The 14,826-nt window shown below is 46.9% G+C and overlaps 1 protein-coding gene across 1 annotated transcript in view; it reads left to right on the top strand.

Moving 5' to 3' along the window:
• The first annotated feature begins 618 nt into the window (after positions 1-618).
• MDK (midkine) overlaps positions 619-14,826 on the top strand; it is a 68,355-nt gene continuing 54,147 nt past the window's right edge. The window contains exon 1 of the mRNA XM_068261497.1: positions 619-775. The gene's annotated coding sequence lies outside the window, so the exon portion shown is untranslated. The remainder of the gene's footprint in view (positions 776-14,826) is intronic.

The raw sequence follows: 14,826 nt of genomic DNA, 5'->3' as shown, positions 1-14,826 counted from the left end.
TTATTGGACCATTAGATCCAATGCAACGCTATGGGCCATCGATCTGCTGCCAGCAGCAGATTGACCTAGATTTTCCATCCTGTCAGATAGATCAAATCGATCAAAATTGGCCACAATTGGATCGATCGTTTCGATAGAATTGATTTACGATCAATCGATTCCATGAGATCGATCGATGGCTGAAATCGACCAGTGTATGGGACCCTTTACTTTGTACAACGCCACGGAGTATGCTGGCGTTATAAAACAATAATAATAATACAGTGCATAATACGTAGGCTTTGCTGCAACTTTAAATGCGAATCTGCACTCCATGCCTCCCGTTATTCCAACAGATTCTGCTGCACCCCACACACACGCGCCGATGGAAACGTACTATATAATCTCATCGTGTTTGCCGTATGATTATATCGCCTGTCGCAGCGTGTTGGCGTGAAAGTAGCCTGTGACAAGGATATGGCGATGAGGGACACAGCCAGAGGCAGAGGGGGCACAGCTGGATAATGGGAATTGGTCATAGCATAGCCCACATCCCCCCCCCCCCCCTCCAGCAGCTCCGCCTCCTCCCCCCATTCTTCTCCCTCTAGGGGAGGGTCAGAGCTGGGCAGAGTTTGGGAAAACTCCCTACTGGTGTCAGCTGAGCAGATAATTGAAAGGTTTCTGTCCGACTAGCTGAAACTAGTTGGTGACAACACAAAGGAAAAGAGCTGAGATCTGCTGCTTGTACCCAGCCCAGAGAGCAAGGACCCTGCTGCAACCCACAGCAACCAGCCAGGTAAGTCAGCATCACTGTATGAAAAAAACTTTACTGAAACTTTGTACAGAACTTTATCTGCTTCCTCCAACAATATCACAGCGGGGCTGCAGCCAGAATGGATTTCCACGGACTTTGGTGGCATCTCTGCAAAGTCCTGGATATTAGGCAATCTCAGATGCAGAAGAACTTGCCTTTAAAAAATATTATTTTTTAGCTATATAGCGCCAACATCTGCTGCAGCGCTGTACAGAGTATATATTGTCTTTGTCACTAACTGTCCCTCAGAGGAGCTCACAATCTAATCCCTACCATAGTTGTAGGTCTATGTATGTATCATGTAGTGTATGTATCGTAGTATAGTGTATGTATTGTAGTCTAGGGCCAATTTAGGGGGAAGCCAATTAACTTATCTGTATGTGTTTGGGATGTGGGAGGAAACTGGAGTGCCCAGAGGAAACCCACGCAGACACGGGGAGAACATACAAACTCCATGCAGGTAGTGACCTGGCTGGGATTTGAACCAGGGACCCAGCGCTGCAAGGCGAGAGCGCTAACCACTACGCCACTGTGCTGACCTTTATGTGAATTCTATGCATTACAATAACCAGAATTAGGCGATGTACCAAAACTTTGCGCAGGGCGATTTAGACTGCCGAAGCAAAAATCGATGAATATGCCGTCATTCATGCCATTTATTGGATTTCCGACGCTGATCAGCCCTGTGCAAGGTTCCGGTTCCCCCGCTGTAAAAATCCAGTACCTGTAGAGCAAAAATAAAAGATGATAAAAACTAGCAGGCTGGATTTTTAGATCATCTCTTATAGGTAAACAGCAGGGCTGGCAAGCTATGGAGATGAGACCCAAACAAGTAGTTACACACGTCGGGATAAAAGTCTTTTGAAACGTCCGACGAACAACAAATGTTATTGTATCTAGCGACAGTTTTTTTTGTTGTTGTTTTTTTATACTAACAACAAGCAACCGGTATTCTGCCCGATCCAACTGGCGGATCAGTTCTGTTGGTCAGATACTTTGCAGTCCGCCGGCGGTGTGTACAATATTCAGACGACATTTTTCATGCGTGCGCGTTGTGCGAATTGTCACTTATGTGCAGTATTCATAGGAATATCGTTGTGTGTGAACAACGTCGTTTAATCTACTTGTCGTTTCTTTTTACCGGGTGATGCCATTTGAGAGACATCGCTCATTTGTGTGCACTGACTTCAATCTAGCCTGCGTGTACCAGTTCCTGACATTTAGTGTTTTTTTGGGGGGGTCTTTTTCTATAAAAACCTTGTGGCTGATTGGATGCTTGATGTGAATACAGGTTTGCTTCACTGCATTTGTTATTTATATAGCTCCAACATCTTCTGCAGCGCTGTACAGAGTATATATTGTCTTGTAACCAACTGTCCCTGACTACAGCTCATATACACGGGACATTGAAAAGGAGATACATTGTTCTGCAATAAAAGTCATTGGATGCCTTAATTACAACATCAAGATGGTCCCACAGGGATGCCAGCTAATTTACAATAAGACCACTTGTTTGATTGAACATCACATTCCACAGACAGTGGTCTTGTTCACACTACAAGAGCTTTTCTAAGCATGTTGTGATTTTAAAAGCTCTTGCTAATGTTATCCTATGTGTGTGTTCACACTGGAGGCATGTGACTTTGTAAAATCCCCCATAGCATTGCATTAGCACTTAAAATCCTCTTGTGGTGTTTTAGTTTGATGAGGATATGTATTGTGCATTGTATGTATCAGTCTAGGTGGGCCAATGTAGGGAGAAGCCAATTAACTTATTTGTTTGTTATTGGATTGTGTGAGGAAACCAGAGTGCCTGGGGGAAACCCACACAGACATGGGGATAACATACAAACTCCAGAAGGATAGAGCTGTGGCTGGGATTCCAACTGGGGACCGACCGCTACAAGGCAAGAGCACTAACCACTATGCCACCGTGCTGCCCGCATTGTCATCCAGCATCCCTGCCATGTTCTGTTCAGGGTACAGTATTTTTGCATTCACACTATGCGCAATATTGTGCGTTGTAACAAGTTATAACTGCGCAGAAACGCCATGAAAGTTACCACAATAGGTGCAGTTGCGAGTGTTTCGGGTGTCAGATTCAGTTGCCAACGTTACGAATAACAAGCAACGTGGTATCGCGCATTGCGCACATTTCCAGTAGACACTCCTTTTGAAATGTGTTGCACCGTGCTCTATGCCCATCGTAAGGAATCAGCAGGAACTTCGCCTGAAGCTGGGTCATATAAAAACACAGCAAGAGGAGGAGGGGCTACTGAAAGGTTAGTATACTAGTCATGTGAACACAGCTCTGACATAGCGAGAAAACATTTCCGGGAAAAGTCTGCAATGCCTCCATCATCTGTCAATCTCATCTAGACGTGATCTGTGAGAGGGAGGTTTTCCGAGTTTATTGCAAAATTGGGGCCAACCGACCACCACTTCCAAGTTCGCCATCCGAATGCGCTACACGAGATTTTCAGCAAACTCTGAACAATAAGCACCCGCAATATGGTCTAAATCTCATTTGCATCACAGCAGACAATTTTTAAGCCATCGTGTCCAGGTATGGTCAGTTAAGGATATAAAGATTGTACAACACACCCAATTTTGATTGGCCAATTTTACCACCACTATATAGTATGAGATTTTCCCAACACGATCTGCTCATAGTATTCTAGATCTGTTGACCCTTACACTACATGACATCAAAACTGTAAAGCTGCGTACTCCCTGCCCGACGCCTCCTTGACGACAATCGTCAGCGACGCCTCTTCCTGTTGACCGGTGCGCACGATGCTACACGCCGGGAGAGAACGAGTCTTCAAGTGAATGCGGTACTTTGTGCAGGAGTTGTCGGGGATCTTAGCGATCCGATGTGTCGGTCATTATTGCGATGCGACGCTAAGCGATGTTATGTGGTTGTGCACATGTACCCATGTCTCGATATCGCGGAAATGACCATTTGGCGCTCAATAAAATAGTTGGGCGGTGGGAAAATCCCGACGTGGGTACTAAGCTTAAGCGTGTAAGAGGCTATAGAAGTGGTAAAAATGGATCAATCAGGATTGGATGTGTGTACATACCCGACGCTAACACTCTGTGTATTATGTAACTGCACACCGGGCACAACGCGAGGTTTATTTTTCACAGATTGCGCCCAAAAACCTGCCATTCCTGATCATATAATGTTGTCCACGGGTCAATCGCGGAACTACTGCGGTGACAAGGTTAACCACGAGTTTTGCCCAATTAAACGTTTCTGTTGAGTCAAACATGTAATTGGGCAAAAATATTGTATAGTCAGTGTGTGGCCAACTTAACACCCCCCCCCCCCCCCCCCCCCTATTCAGTTAACTTGAGTGTTCTCATCTTATCTACAAAGTAACTTTTTTGCACCTGGCAACTGAAATCGTACTAAAAAGGAAAAAAAAAAAATAGGAAGGCAATATCAATAAATTACCTTTTTTAAAAACAAATGATTAAAATAAAAACTTGATAAGGTTTTGATATCTCTGGGAAAAAGGTAACGGGACTGAAGCCTGCTACACACTTTCATTTTAGATTGGCAAATCCCTGACCATTTTTACCACTTCCATATATTATCAGAGCACCTACACAATCTGCTCATAGTACAGGTAGCCCCCGACTTACGAACGACCCCTAAATGTGGAATTTGACTCTGTGGGAACAAGTAAAAAAAAAGGATTTTCAAAACGACCTTGTAGTCTTTGAGAAAATCGATTTAAAACAAAATTCAGGCCGGTTTCACACGGCTAACTGGCGGTAGCGTTGCGGTGCGATACGAGGAACGCATTGCACGGCTGCGCCAAAAACAGAGGACAGAGGTGACTGTGTTTTGACTTAAGAACGGAATCAGGTTAGGGACAAGCCTACAGTCCCTGTCTTGTTCATTACCGTAACTGGGGACTATCTGTATTTCATATCTGTTGACCCTCATATTACATGGACGATTGGCCAATCAAAATTGAAGGTGTGTACCAGGCTTAACAGCGACTATCTTCCTTAATGGGATCCTGCAGGCATGGGTGGAGTTTCTTGAGTAAATTGGGCCCTCGATGTAAAATTATATCAAAAGGAGACAATACAGTTCAGCTGGTTGGGAAATGTATGCATGCTGGCGATTCTCTCGCTATGCACGTCGCTGCAATTTGCAGACAGGATACAGAAGAATGAGTAATGGACCCAGACGCAGCGTTTAGTCACCCCGCGATTAATGCTTACCTCGTCTTCCCGCTCCTGCAGATCTACAGTCCAAACTTGTTCAAGGAGTGAATCATCTTTATTAAACAAAAAGTAGTTACAGGCCCCAGCTGTTCAGTGTGCGGTTTTGTGTGGAGCGATCTGTTGTCTACAAGAAAGAGCTTTCAGGTTTCTCTAGCACTAGCACTAAAATAGTCCTTTGCGCACTGGATGCAGTCATCTTGCATGGATTCCTTAGTATTCTCTGTAAGTAAATCACTGATAGGTCTGATTCACACCAGAGGCGATTGCCAAGCGCTTTCCGATCGCCAGCGGAACAGGGCAACTGCCGAGGGCTCCAGGGCCACTAGGGCACACCCCAGGGCTCCAGAGCCACCTCCCAGACCAGCACAACCATAGAGGCAAAGGGGTAACTGCTGAGGGCACCAGGGCCACTAGGGCCCACCCCAGGGCTCCAGAGCCACTGCCCTCCCCCCAACTCACGGTCCCGGACCAGCACCACCATAGAGGCAAAGGGGGCAACTGCCGAGGGCACCCGTCCTACACAGCGCCCTGAGGCTGGAGCCCCTCTCGCTTCGGCCCGGCTCTGGGCAATTGCTCCAGGGCCTTTAGCCGCAAACACTACTAAATATATATAATGTATAGGATAAGGATTTGGGCACTTTTGCGGCTGCAGCATTTACAAGGTGTAGGGGGGAGGTCAGCTGTGGCTGCCTATAGCGTTCAGGGGTCACGTGGCAACTTATAACTCCCCGTGTGACTACATCCCGCTGCCTATACTGGGAGGGGGAGATTCGAGACCTGGGAGAAATCTATAACCTAGAGAGTAGAGACTGCCCGGCCAGGTCTGTTACGGTAATTTTTACTCTCAGTAATCCTCTGGGCTTTAGGGGTCCCCAAGGCGTCTCCCCCCCAACTTAACTGTTGCTCCCTGGGGGCCCTGCAAAGTCTTTGTTAAAACCAGGGGGTGCAAGCTCCTGGATCAGAGGCCCTGGTAATTTGGCTGCAAAAAAGGGTCCCTAATGCTGCTTTTTGGTTTGTGTCTATTGGGGGGGCTTCCGGGTTAATTTTGCCCAAGGGCCAAATGTTACTAGAACCGGCCCTGCCCCCCCATCTTTCATAGCGCTGTCTAATGTGTGTGCGTCAGTGGCTATCCCAGGAGAGCACAGAGTGTAGCTGCCCTCACCTCTGCTGGTTGGATCACTGCCTTGTTGTCCGTTATATTCCCTCCCTCCAGATGCTCCGCCCATTGTCCGGCCCATTCATGGCATGTCCATCACAAGCACCACAGGGGGCGTGACCAGGATATTGTGGGGGTCAAAAGGCCAGCGGGGCAATCAGGGCAAGAGGAAGTAAGCGGTCTTCCTAAATGTTGGGAAAGTAGGCACATGCCTGGGGCAACACAGCTTATCTGCTGTCACTCTATGTTCCTTTGATCTTGTCATTCCAACAAAAACAGAATACCCCAGCAGCTCGGGGTGACCCAAAACCACTAGGGATGTATAGGGGACTAAAAGAGACCGAAAAGCCTTCCTACTAAAAAGCAATGCGTGTGATCTGGATTTTTTTAAACAGAGGGTACTTGCGATAATTCAGCTTTAAAGAGACTCTGTATCGAGAAAAAAAAGTGCCCCTGGGGGGTACTTACATCGGAAGGGGGAAGCCTCCGGCTCCTATCGAGGCTTCCTCCGTCCTCCTCCATCCCACGGTGGTCTCGCTGGGCCCCTCTGAAGCCACAGCAGACAATATGTCAGGCTGTAGCACCTGCAATATTTGCCTTCCCCAGCGCAGGCGCAGTAGCAGCTCTCGGCTCGGGATCAGGAGGAATTAGCCGATCCCACTCGGGTCAGCTGTACTGCACAGGGGCAGCTGACTTGTAGAGCAGATCAGACTGGGATTGGCTAATTCCTCCCGAGCTGAAAGCCGATACTGCGCTTGCGCTGGACCCGGGAAGTTAAATATTTACATGACCGCCGTTTTAGAGCGGCCCAGCGAGACCACCGTGGAACGGGGGAAGCCTCAATCCGATCAAGAGGCTTCCCCCGCCCGAGGTAAGTACCCCCCAGGGGCCCTTTTTTCCGATACAGGTTTTCTTTAAAGGGATACTGTAGGGGGGGTCGGGGGAAAATGAGCTGAACTTACCCGGGGCTTCTAATGGCCCCCCGCAGACATCCTGTGTTGGCGCAGCCACTCACCGATGCTCACCGTTGCCATGTCCTCGCTCCCGCTGATGTCACCAGGAGCGCACGGCGCAGGCACACACCATACTGGGCCTGTGCAGTACGCTCCTGGTGACATCAGCGGGAGTGAGGACACGGCAATGCAGGCGCAGTGGTTTTCTGACTTTAAAGTCTGAAATTCCAGAAGTGAACCGGAGGCGGGGCCGGAGCATTGGTGAGTGGCTGCGCCAACACAGGATGTCTGCGGGGGACCATTAGAAGCCCCGGGTAAGTTCAGCTCATTTTCCCCCGACCCCCCTACAGTGTCCCTTTAAGTGTGTCGCTGTGGTTACCCACAATGCATCGCTACTGAATATGCAAATGATCTCTTTATGCCCCTGTAGCCAGGCTTGCATCCAGAACAGCTGGTGTATAGCAAACTTATAGCTTATAAATTCCACAGCCTCACCAACCCAACATGTAGACAGCCTGTTTCACACCGTTTGTCCTCATCAGCGCATGCATAGTAGGGATTGATATGGGTCTATGGGTTAGGGCTCGGCCCAGTACAAAGCCCTAGACAGTACAACAAAAAGTACAACATTTTTGGTATTGAGCTTTGAATAAAGATTATAATGGCCGCAGAGAGGATCATTTGGGGAAGGTAGCCAGGCACCGGTTGATTCTGGAATATACAATTACTTTTTCTTCACCCCGACCTGTCCGATGTGTCATTTCCCAATCCATTTTGGCCAGTTTGGTCAGTGGAAAGGGTGAGTTGGCGTGGTGGCAAATGGGTTGGCGGCTGCATAGCGCTATACTGCGCCAGGCGATAGCACAGATCCAATCACATCTCAGCATGTATACATGGCAAATTAATCCACCGTGTGCATGTATACATGGGTAAGCATTAAAGGACAACTGAAGTGAGAGTCATACGGAGGCGGCCATATTTATTTCCTGTTAAGCAATACCAGTTGCCTGGCAGCCCTGCGGATCCATTTGGCTGCAGTAGTGTCTGAATCAAACAAGAAACAAGCATGCAGCTAATCTTGACAGATGTGATAATGTCAGAAACACCTGATCTGCTGCATGCTTGTTCAGGGGCTATGGCTAAAAGTATTAGAGGCAGAGGATCAGCAGGACGGCCAGGCAACTGGTATTGCTTAAAAAGGAAATAAATATGGCAGCCTCCATATACCTCTTGCCTTGGGTTCACTTTAAAGGGAACCTAAACTGAGAAGGACATGGCTTTTTCCTTTTAAAATAATACCAGTTGCCGGACTCTCCTGCTGATCCTGTGTCTCTAAAGCTACGTACACACATACGACAACGATCGTTTGTTGTGAACGATGAACGAACTTTTAATTGATGAAAGAACGACCTAAGTAAAGTTAGTTTTAAAAGGTGTGTAACGATCTGATCGTTAGTACGAACGTTACATCACGTAAAGCAACTATTGCGCCTGCGCATAAAAATGAAAAGTTCCATGCAGAAATAGCGAAATGCTCATGCCAAGCCTAGTACTAACGACCGTTTCCAACGATGTGCTACTTTTGCAAACGATCGTCGTTGGGAAAAATCCGCCAAGCTAGATCGTTCGTTTTTAACGATCTAGCTCGTCCGTCGTTAGACTTAATGGTCGTTGGCTGCTTTTTTTTAAACGATTGTCGTTTGAAACGATCGGGGAACGATTGTTTCAAACGACTATAGTCGCATGTGTGTACGCACCTTTATGCTTTCAGCCACAGCCCCTCAGCAAGCATGCAGATCAGGTGCTCTGACTGAAGTCAGACTGGATTAGCTGCATGCTTGTTTCAGGTGTGTGATTCAGCCACTACTGCAGTCAAACAGATCAGTAGGACTGCCAGGGAACTGGTATTGTTTAAAAGGAAACATACATATCCCTCTCAGTTTAGGTTCTCTTTAAACATTTTATTTACTCCTCATCCCCTGTGTCTGATAAATTCTCAGAATCATTGCATGGACTTTGTAAACAGTGATGGTAAGCTACCAGTTTCAAGGAGTTTTTGAAATTGTGATTTTTGATTTGATAGAAAATGGTATCTGCATCTTCTTCTTATATCCCCGATATACTTGTATCTACTGGATATAAAAAATGGGAGCAAGAAGGGATTGAAAACCGGAAACAGTGCAAGCACTTAACATACATACACACATGCAATTTTGATTGGCCAGTCACTGATCAATTTACCACTTCCAAGTAGTACGAGAGCCAACAGATTATGAATAGATTGTGTAGATAAACTCTCATACTACATGGAGGCGCTAGAATTTGGCCAATCAAAATTGTATGTGTGTACCAAGCTTTAGAATTGGCGCTTGTCGCACATTCTTGTTTATAGCAGGAGTCTAAGCTAGTTTAGGATGTGGGGGCTGTTTATTCCCCCTCCCAATTTGCTTGTCTTTTTATGTAGTTAATTGAATTCTTATCAAGGAAATTAAGCGGTTTCATTTCATATCAGTGTGCATGCAGGCATTGCATTAATTAGGGAAACTGCTGAAATAAACGTCGTTAGGAAAGAAAAATATAGAGAGGCGATTTTGCTTATTTTTTGGTTACTTTGGCTGTCGCGTTTAACCCTAAAGTGAGAGGGAACTCTGAGGAAGCCAGTCGAGGCGAGAATCTAGCATTTGTACTAGTGCCCCCCCTCCCCAGAAAGCGCTGTAATAGTGCAGGAGATTTGGGCGCAGCCGGCGCCACCATAGGCCGTTATAGGAATTACAGCTATAGCAATGCACAGTCAGTAACTTCGGTGCTGTCAGCGGACGGAGCTGAAGTTTCTTTTAAAACACTGTAATTTGGCTGCGAGCAATAGCTGGAAGCAGAATTGCATCATTTTCCACTATCCACGTGGACCTGGAGGAGGAATAGTAATTACCGCCGCCGGGACTTGTGCAGGAGCAGGGTGAGCCATATACCGGCTGTATCCTGCGTCCAAGTCTCCCAGAGGCGATTTCATATGTATGCCTCCCCAGGCCTCCTAAAGATCCACCAAAACTAACAAAGGCTAGGGGTGTTCCGCTCCACCGCCAACTGAAAGCTGCTTTTTTTTATTCACCGCACTGTCTGCCCCACCCCCCATGCCCTGTAGCACATCTGTACAGCAGTCATTTCCCACACTGTCACCTCCAGAGATCAAGCACAATTCTGATAGCCGATACAAGTAGTGCGTTTGGGTGCACCTTTCAGTTACGTACACACGCCAGACTCGTGTCGCTGGTTAAGATTGAGCTGGATACTGTGGATGATGCTTCAGCGTACGAGTGCTGTACAGTCACCTCCCGCGGCTCAGCAAAGTGATATGTCCGTTTCTATGGTGACGGGAGGAAGGCTCAGTGCATGGCAGAGCAGCTCTTGCCAGACAGGGTAAGGCCTCATCCCAACTTGTGCGCTGCTGGCCATGCAGGATGCCGTGTGCCATATATAGTACATAAGGCGTTTGCCTTGTCCTCTGATGCAGTGCAGCTCCCAAACATTTGCAATGAATGGGATCGCACTGCGTTTGTGCAGAACTGCATGCAGCCATGCACTAGGTTACTGCGCTGCATTGCCCATATAAAGGATGGAAACCTAAGACAATGCAGTCTGTTCGCTTCTGATTTCCGCTCGTGTCGCACACACTGCGCAGTCCTGAAAATGTGACCAGCAACGCACAAGAGGCAACGATGGAGAGGAATGCGTTCAGGGATCGCTGTCATATACGCCACCTTGGGGGACACCTGCGCACACTCAGCTGAGACCGCCCTGCTGATTAGGTGATCTAGCACCACGGGGCAAAAGCTTGAGGGTCTATCTCCACTGGGTGCCACGTCTGTTTAGTTAGTTTAATGTCCTACCATATTATATTATTATTATTATTATTATGTATTTATATAGCACTGACAGCTTCTGCAGCACATTACAGAGTACATTGTCAGGTCACTGACTGTCCTCAGAGGAGCTCACACTCTAATCCTACCATAGTCATAGTCTAATGTCCTACCATATTATTATTATGTATTTATATAGCACTGACATCTTCTGCAACACAGTACAGAGTACATAGTCATGTCACTGACTGTCCTCAGAGGAGCTCACACTCTAACCCTACCATAGTCGTAGTCTAATATCCTACCATATTATATATATTTACTGTATCTAGCACTGACATCTTCTGCAGCACATTACAGAATACATAGTCATGTCACTGACTGTCCTCAGAGGCGCTCACACTCTAATCCTACCATAGTCATAGTCTAATGTCTTCCCATATTATTATGTATTTATATAGCCCTGACATCTTCTGCAGCACATTACAGAGTACATAGTCATGTCACTGACTGTCCTCAGAGGAGCTCACACTCTAATCCTACCATAGTCATAGTCTAATGTCCTATCATATTATTATTATGTATTTATATAGCACTGACATCTTCTGCAGCACATTACAGAGTACATAGTCATGTCACTGACTGTCCTCAGAGGAGCTCACACTCTAATCCTACCATAGTCATAGTCTAATGTCCTACCATATTATTATTATGTATTTATATACCACTGGCATCTTCTGCAGCACATTACAGAGTACATAGTCTTGTCACTGACTGTCCTCAGAGGAGCTCACACTCTAATCCTACCATAGTCATTGTCTAATGTCCTACCAGATTATTATGTATTATATAGCACTGACATCTTCAGCAGCACATTACAGAGCACATAGCCATGTCACTGACTGCCCTCAGAGGAGCTCACAATCGAATCCTACCATAGTCATAATCTAATTCTGGCCATACAATACACAACTGTGGCGCCAGTCAGACTTTGATTCACCCACGATCTGCATTATGATCAATATCGCGCACGCTGGTGGCCAAAGAACAGTTATCTCCGATCATCGAACATTGTAATAAAAATAAGCTATTTTATTCCTCGTGTTATTTTGACTACAGTTCCTCTTTAATGAATAAACCTGCTGATTTTTAACAATATTTTATAAATTAGTCAGTGTTTGCCTAATGTACATTTTTCCAACATTTAAATTCTTAAATTTATCACAGATGGCGGCATCTTTACTGCTGGCAGATGCAGAACTGCGGAATGTTTGTTTGATGTGTGTTCTGAAGTGATCAGAAACAACACCTGGTCTCCCAGAGTGCACTGGGAGGAGAATACCTCATGGTTAAACGGCCTAGGCTAAACATCACTGGGAGGGCGGAGTTACATACCAATATATAGACACAGGAAGTGTTAGTCTGAAACCAGGAAGTGTATTCTACCATATGTCACTACAAGCTCTCTAGGAAGAGTTCCCCTTTATAGTGGACGAGTGAGACAGTATTACGCAAACCTCACTCGCGCTTTTTGCTCTCGCTCCCATCCGCACTCCCCTCCGCTAACCTCAATGGTTCTCCCCACTTCATTAAACCCCTTTAAACTCTCTCATGTGGCTTCTCAAATATTTATACAGCTTTTTAATATGCTTTATTTGACCGACATCCAAAGGCTCTCGACGTGCGCCTTCCCTCACCAGCGCGCCGCCCTTATTTCCTTAAGCGTCGCGATCCAGTTAAAGTTAATTGGGCAATTAATGCGTAATCCGAGTCCGCAGACGGGAACACGGCGTGAAGCGATGGGCTGGATCTTTGCGCACGTTTGAAATCTGCAGAAGTTGTGGCCTCCAGCCAATACCAACATTAGATTATTGACTTTACAGAGGGGGGGGGGGAGACTGGGCAGCTCAGGTCTACTTCAAGCAGCGCTGCAGTCAAAGAACGCTGAAAACGCTTCAGAGTGGTAGTTATGGTGCGATTTGGTGGTGGTGAGAGAGGGGCAGATTTATAGAAAATGAAATCTGATTGGCTGCTCTAAAGAAAGTTGTGCTCTCAAGCTAGACGAAACGTGCCCAAGGGGGCCGATAGCGACTGTGTCTTTGCTGGAAATCTAGCCTGAGTATAGCGGCCCCTGAACCTGCCCAAACTTGATGGCTTGACCAACGTTCAGCCCAGTGGATCAAATTGGCCAAGCACGGTTTTGCCTTGTAACAGCAGAAAATCTCCCGGCATTGTAGGGCTGTGGAGTCGGTATAAAAATCATCCAACTCAGACTCGGTTTATGAAACCACTGACTCCAGGTAGCCAACATTGCTCCAATGGCTGGACTCGACTCCACAGCCTTTACAGGGCTTCAGAGTTTGGAACAAAAATCATTCAACTCCTCAGTTTATGAAACCACCAACTCTTACTCCAGGTACAGAAAATTGCTTTGACTGCGACTCCTCAGTTTATGAAACCTCCAACTTGTCCTCCAGGTACCCCAAATTGCACCAACTCAACAGCCCTGATAGTGGTGGTGGGAGCTAGCTTAGGCAATACTTTGAAGACCCAACAATTCGATCATTAGATGTAGTTTGTGTGTACAGTTTGTTTTTGCGCAACTTGGCCTTTCAAAGTACCCAAACCGGATACTGAGAGAAGACTCAGAATACCAGAGAACCTTTCTGGGCCTTGGTCCATCTTGTTTTTCCTGCAGTTATTCGGCCTGCTGGGTCTTTGGTACTCCTTGGGCAGCCTTTGGGATTACTGGCGCCCCTGAGTGGGTCCGAGGACAAGCGCATCCATATGGCACAAACGCTAGTTCCAAGGGCAGGTCTAATACCTTCAGCCGGGGGCAGCGCGGGAACAATGGGACAGAGCAAGGATCGGTAAGGCTTTATGGTATGCAGAGCCTTCACTCTACTTATGTAAGTATCAAACCTGTAGAGCGTTTCCTTACCTCAGAGCCCTTTTACACCGTGGCTTTACGGCAATGTTGGAGTAAATTTTACAAGAGGCCTCTAAGTCAATGAAAATCTATGGAGACGTTCATGCTTACGCAATGCACCGCGGTGTGCCGGAAGTAGTTAATGCGCCGAAATCCTGCCGCAAAGTCATATGTGCGTTACCGCATGATCCATGCCTACCGCACAGATTATGCAGCAATACAAGTCTATGGTGAAGCAGTAAAGGCGGCCATACATCCGGCGACTTGGTGGCCGATCGATCAACCGTCCGATTTGATTATTATTATTGGAATCGGATAAAAATCGGTGCCACCAAGTGCATGCCCCGTCAACGATGCAACCAATTTGGGCCCGAAATTGGTTGCATGAATTGGTCGGACATGCTGCAAATGTAGGGCCGACATGGGTGGCGAGCGATATCGGGACAAGCAAACAACGCAACAAAACCTGATGCTCCCCCTCCCCTACTCTACGTGGGGCGTGTATGGATGGAGGAAAGAGCCAGCGGCGGACATGGAGGCGTAGTGATTAGCGCTCTCGTCTTGCAGCGCTGGGTCCCCGGTTCCAATTCCAGCCAGGCCAACATCTGCAAGGAGTTTGTATGTTCTCCCCGTGTCCACGTGGGTTTCCTCTGGGCACTCCCTTTTCCTCCCACGTCCCAAAAATATACAGAGAAGATAATCGGCTTCCCCCTAAATTGGCCCTAGACTATGATGCATACATAGAGTGACCATATTTTTGTGGAAAAGTGGGAAGGAGTGAGGAGCACGCAGCGGCGAAGACTGGGGGAGGGGGGCTGCCGAAAAAATGGGCGTGGCCATGACATTGTATGGGCGGAGCTAACGTAATGATGTAACAGCGAGGCATA

The sequence above is a fragment of the Hyperolius riggenbachi genome, chromosome 11, assembly GCF_040937935.1.
Source record: "Hyperolius riggenbachi isolate aHypRig1 chromosome 11, aHypRig1.pri, whole genome shotgun sequence".
Classification (NCBI taxonomy): Eukaryota; Metazoa; Chordata; class Amphibia; order Anura; family Hyperoliidae; genus Hyperolius; species Hyperolius riggenbachi.
Note: the sequence above shows the minus strand (reverse complement) of the source record. Positions and strands in the feature narration are given on the sequence as shown.